Raw genomic sequence first — 6,000 nt, forward strand, 5'->3', positions numbered from 1 at the left:
AGGCACTCTTCTTGGCTGAAGTGGTTATTATTATATTTACATGCTTCCAGCTCCCGTTTTTCCTCGATGACAACTCGTACCTTTCCACTCCCCTTTTTCTCCCTCCTCGCGCTCACAGACCCATAACGTGTATGGCAGTCCATTCTCCCTGAAACACGGACTACACTGCCCATGATGCTACATTCCTTAGAGCTATGCTTGTAGCATTCTGCCTGTTAGCTTAGCACAACAACAACAACGAAAAGGCGCTCTCTCACCCAGGAAACACACAGTCGCAGAGAGAGAGAGAGCGTCGCCCTGTAACCATGGCAACCGTAACGCTGCCGCCTGGAACAACAGAACGTAGCTGTCAAACAAAACCCAAACAGTCCTGACCCGCGACAAAATGAAACAGGAAAGTACCGCAGTGTAATCCATTTATTTCAACAAAGTAACTGTATTCTGAATACCACCTTTTTAAACGGTAACTGTAACGGAATACAGTTACTCATATTTTGTATTTTAAATACGTAACGGCGGTACATGTATTCCGTTACTCCCCAACACTGTGTAGAAAGCAATAATAAATAAATTCTAACAACAGCTTATCAAGCTTAAACGTGCTGCTGTTGTTCAGCCGCTGGTTTCCTCTTTCTGGCGTGAAGTGGGCCAAAAACAAACAAGAGAGACGGACTCGCGACAGAAAAGCCGATCAGCTGATCATTAAGCAGTTTCATGATTGAAGTAGCAGCAAGAAGAGGCAGTCGCTTGTTAAGCTTAACGCAGGAATGCTTTACAAACATTCAGAGATGGACTTACACACTTGCTTTACTTCTCTCGGGGATAACTTTGTCGGAGATGAAATGCCGGGTTGCTAGCGAAGCTCCAAATGCTATCCAGACCACCGACAGGTCCCGCATGCCACAGCGGCTCTATCACGTGATGCATACTGCTCCGACGTGCTAACGTTCTGAAGCGAGTTACGGCGTGTTGCAAGTTTTGTGAGGTGCTTTCGTGATATTTAATGGATCGGATTACATTTTTTATTTTTCTCCGATATCCGATCCAGTAATTTAGGTCAGTATCGGACCGATACGTAATATCGGATCGGTCCATCTCTAGTGGAAACATCACAAAGAAGGTGCGGACCGCCGTCCCACACAGGGGTGTCCTCCAGCACGAGGCCCGTTTTCGTTGACTGAAGGGCAAGGACGTCAGCGACGTGATTGGACTTACCAGCCACTTACCAGTCTGTGGTAAACTCTGAAAAGGCCGCCAACTGGCGCTGCTGGCATGCGCTCCATGGGTCAGAGACCTTGGACATCGCAAACGTCAAAGGTTTGTGGTCAACGTACTCAGTAAAGTTGCGACCCTCAAGGAAAAAATGAAAATGTCGTGTCGCGAGGTGCAGGGCCAGCAATTCCCTGTCAAAAACACTGTACTTGCGTTCAGCATCCCGGAGCGTACGAAACCCGCTGTTCCAACACCCCACCCACTGCCACGTCAGACGCGTCGGTGGTCAACGCGATCTCCGTCGACGGAAGCGGGTGGGCCAGCAGGGCGGCGTCAGCCAGCGCAGACTTGGCTGTGGAAAACGCATGGACGCGTTCCGGCAGCCAGTCAACCAGATCTTTGGCTGTTTTACCTTTTAAGGCAGCATAGAGTGGCTGTAGCAGGTGGGTAGCTCTGGGGAGAAAGCGGCTGTAAAAATTTATCATCCCCAAGAACTCCTGCAACGCTTTAACCGAGGTGGGACGCGGAAAAGCCGAAACGGCCTGGACTCTGTCGGGCAACGGAACCACACCTTCAGCGGAAATGCGGTGCCCGAGGAAATCCAGAACAGGCAACCCAAACTGGCACATGGAAGGGTTGATGATCAGGCCGTGCGCTGCCAAACGCTGGAAAACCTGGCGCAGATGGGACTCGTGCTGGCTCACTGAGCAGCTGGCCACCAATATATCGTCCAGATAAACAAAAATGAACGGCAGCCCAGGCAAAACGGAGTCCATCAGCCGCTGAAAGGTCTGGGCGGCACCTTTCAGGCCAGACGGCATGCGCAAAAACTTGAACAAGCCGAAGGGGGTAATGACTAGGGATGGGTATCGAAACCCGGTTCTTGTTGAGAACCGGTTCCCACTGTTTCAATTCCTTGGAATCGTTTGCCATTTTTGCAAACGATTCCCTTATCGATTCCAGTCGCCCCGAATGACGTCACCACGTTGCGGAGCGTCATTTACCTGGCAGGAAACACGGCGCCTAAGCGGCTCAAATGCTCAAAAGCTTGGTTATACTTTACGAGAACGGATGACAACAGGGCAACTTGCAATACTTGCAAAGTAGATATTTCATTTAAGGGAGGAAACACTACGAATATGCAAAAGCATTTGCTCACAAAACACGTGATAACCTTAAATGAATGTCGTGTTTTTAATTCCGCTCCGGACTCGTGAATCTCAACCGAGCAGCAGCGGTAACGCTTGCACGTCCTCTCCCGTTAATGCGGCAGGTAAATAATCAACTAACAGTGCATATTATGTTAGCGCGATCTGCCTTATTACAAAACCTGCCATTACTGTGCATTTACACAGCAAATCCAGCATGTCCAAATTAACACTGTCGGATTTGATTTCAACACTATTAAAGTGTCTATATGGGTCCACACCAGAGAGTGTTAATTTTAGAGATGGCACGATACCACTTTTTTATGTCCGATACCGATACCGATATCATAAATTTGGATATCTGCCGATACCGATATGAATCCGATATAGTGTTTTTTAATCAACAAAACTGTTTTTTAAAATATCTTGCTGCATTTTGCAAGTCTGCAAGTTCATACTCAAGTTTAAAACAACAACTACACTAAAGCTATTCTGTTATACCTGTATACAAAAAAAATATTTCATAGTTCAGCAATACTGATCAATCTAATAAACTTAGACCTACACCATCCTCCCTATTCTGGTATTTTAAAGAGTACTTAGCGTAAATATTAAGCAACCTAACTAATAGGGTTCCAACTCCCAGCAACAACAAAAATAAATAAATAAAAAATAGGGAACCACCCCTCACGCGCCACCTCATGATGCTTAATCGACGTAATCAACCTTAATTTGATGCAGTGTGAAAAAAAATGCACAGAAATCAATTATTTTTCAAGAAATATTAAATAGATTCAACATCTTTCTTCAACAAAATTGCAGACTGCACAGATGGTACCTTCCCAAAGGAAAAAGTACTATAGCTTACTAGGGTATATATATTAGACTTAATAGTCACTATATACAGTAATTGACTTCTATTCATTTTACATCAAATTAAAACTTTGTGTGTCAGATAATTATTTATTAAAAGCTAGACATTTTAAATGAGAATAAGAAAGAAAAGTATGTCTTTGTGCCCCCTTTTCCCAGTTAATGCCCTATCGGCCCCCCTGGCTAAACTTTGCTAGATCCGCCCCTGCACAGTTACCAGCGTCAGCTACGTAGAAAAAGATCCTGGTGTAGAAAGTAATATTAAATAAATTCTAACAACAGCTTATCAAGCTTAAACGTGCTGCTGTTGTTCAGCCGCTGGTTTCCTCTTTCTGGTGCAAAGTGGGCCAAAAACAAAGACGGACTCGCGACAGAAAAGCCGATCAGCTGATCATTTAAGCAGTTTCACGATTGAAGTAGCAGCCGGAGAGTAGAGATGGCACGATACCACTTTATTATGTCCGATACCGATACCGATATCATAAATTTGGATATCTGCCGATACCGATATGAATCCGATATAGTGTTTTTTAATCAACAAAACTGTTTTTTTTTTTAATATCTTGCTGCATTTTGTACAAGTTCATACTCAAGTTTAAAACAACAACTACACTAAAGCTATTCTGTTATACCTGTATGCAAAAAAATATATTTCATAGTTCAGCAATACTGATCAATCTAATAAACTTAGACCTACACCATCCTCCCTATTCTGGTATTTTAAAGAGTACTTAGCGTAAATATTAAGCAACCTAACTAATAGGGTTCCAACTCCCAGCAACAACAAAAATAAATAAATAAAAAATAGGGAACCACCCCTCACGCGCCACCTCATGATGCTTAATCGACGTAATCAACCTTAATTTGATGCAGTGTGAAAAAAAATGCACAGAAATCAATTATTTTTCAAGAAATATTAAATAGATTCAACATCTTTCTTCAACAAAATTGCAGACTGCACAGATGGTACCTTCCCAAAGGAAAAAGTACTATAGCTTACTAGGGTATATATATTAGACTTAATAGTCACTATATACAGTAATTGACTTCTATTCATTTTACATCAAATTAAAACTTTGTGTGTCAGATAATTATTTATTAAAAGCTAGACATTTTAAATGAGAATAAGAAAGAAAAGTATGTCTTTGTGCCCCCTTTTCCCAGTTAATGCCCTATCGGCCCCCCTGGCTAAACTTTGCTAGATCCGCCCCTGCACAGTTACCAGCGTCAGCTACGTAGAAAAAGATCCTGGTGTAGAAAGTAATATTAAATAAATTCTAACAACAGCTTATCAAGCTTAAACGTGCTGCTGTTGTTCAGCCGCTGGTTTCCTCTTTCTGGTGCAAAGTGGGCCAAAAACAAAGACGGACTCGCGACAGAAAAGCCGATCAGCTGATCATTTAAGCAGTTTCACAATTGAAGTAGCAGCCGGAGAGTAGAGATGGCACGATACCACTTTTTTATGTCCGATACCGATATCATAAATTTGGATATCTGCCGATACCGATATGAATCCGATATAGTGTTTTTTAATCAACAAAACTGTTTTTTTTTTTAATATCTTGCTGCATTTTGTACAAGTTCATACTCAAGTTTAAAACAACAACTACACTAAAGCTATTCTGTTATACCTGTATGCAAAAAAATATATTTCATAGTTCAGCAATACTGATCAATCTAATAAACTTAAACCTACACCATCCTCCCTATTCTGGTATTTTAAAGAGTACTTAGCATAAATATTAAGCAACCTAACTAATAGGGTTCCAACTCCCAGCAACAACAAAAATAAATAAATAAAAAATAAGGAACCACCCCTCACACTCCACCTCATGATGCTTAATCGACGTAATCAACCTTAATTTGATGCAGTGTGAAAAAAATGCACAGAAATAAATTATTTTCAAGAAATATTAAATAGATTCAACATCTTTCTTCAACAAAATTGCAGACTGCACAGATGGTACCTTCCCAAAGGAAAAAGTACTATAGCTTACTAGGGTATATATATTAGACTTAATAGTTACTATATACAGTAATTGACTTCTATTCATTTTACATCAAATTAAAACTTTGGGTGTAAGATTCGGATAATTATTTATTAAAAGCTAGACATTTTAAATGAGAATAAGAAAGAAAAGTATGTCTTTGTGCCCCCTTTTCCCTGTTCATGCCCTATCGGCCCCCCTGGCTAAACTTTGCTAGATCCGCCCCTGCACAGTTACCAGCCGTCAGCTACGTAGAAAAAGATCCTCGAGTAGAAAGTAATATTAAATACATTCTAACAACAGCTGATCAAGCTTAAACGTGCTGCTGTTGTTCAGCCACTGGTTTCCTCTTTCTGGTGCAAAGTGGGCCAAGAAGAAACAAGAGACACGGACTCGCGACAGAAAAGCCGATCAGCTGATCATTAAGCAGTTTCATGATTGAAGTAGCAGCAAGAAGAGGCAGTCGCTCCATATATCGTTTGTTAAGCTTAACGCAGGAATGCTTTACAAACATTCAGAGATGGACTTACACACTTGCTTTACTTCTCTCGGGAATAACTTTGTCAGAGATGAAATGCCAGGTTGCTAGCGAAGCTCCAAATGCTATCCAGACCACCGACAGGTCCCGCATGCCACAGCCGCTCTATCACGTGATGCATACTGCTCCGACGTGCTAACGTTCTGAGGTGAGTTACGGCGTGTTGCAAGTTTTGTGAGGTGCTTTCGTGATATTTAATGGATCGGATTACATTTTTTATTTTTCTCCGATATCCGATCCA

This window comes from Diplotaxodon limnothrissa, linkage group LG19 (assembly GCF_057381915.1).
Source record: "Diplotaxodon limnothrissa isolate DT_005_m linkage group LG19, D_limnothrissa_male_GT1.1, whole genome shotgun sequence".
Classification (NCBI taxonomy): Eukaryota; Metazoa; Chordata; class Actinopteri; order Cichliformes; family Cichlidae; genus Diplotaxodon; species Diplotaxodon limnothrissa.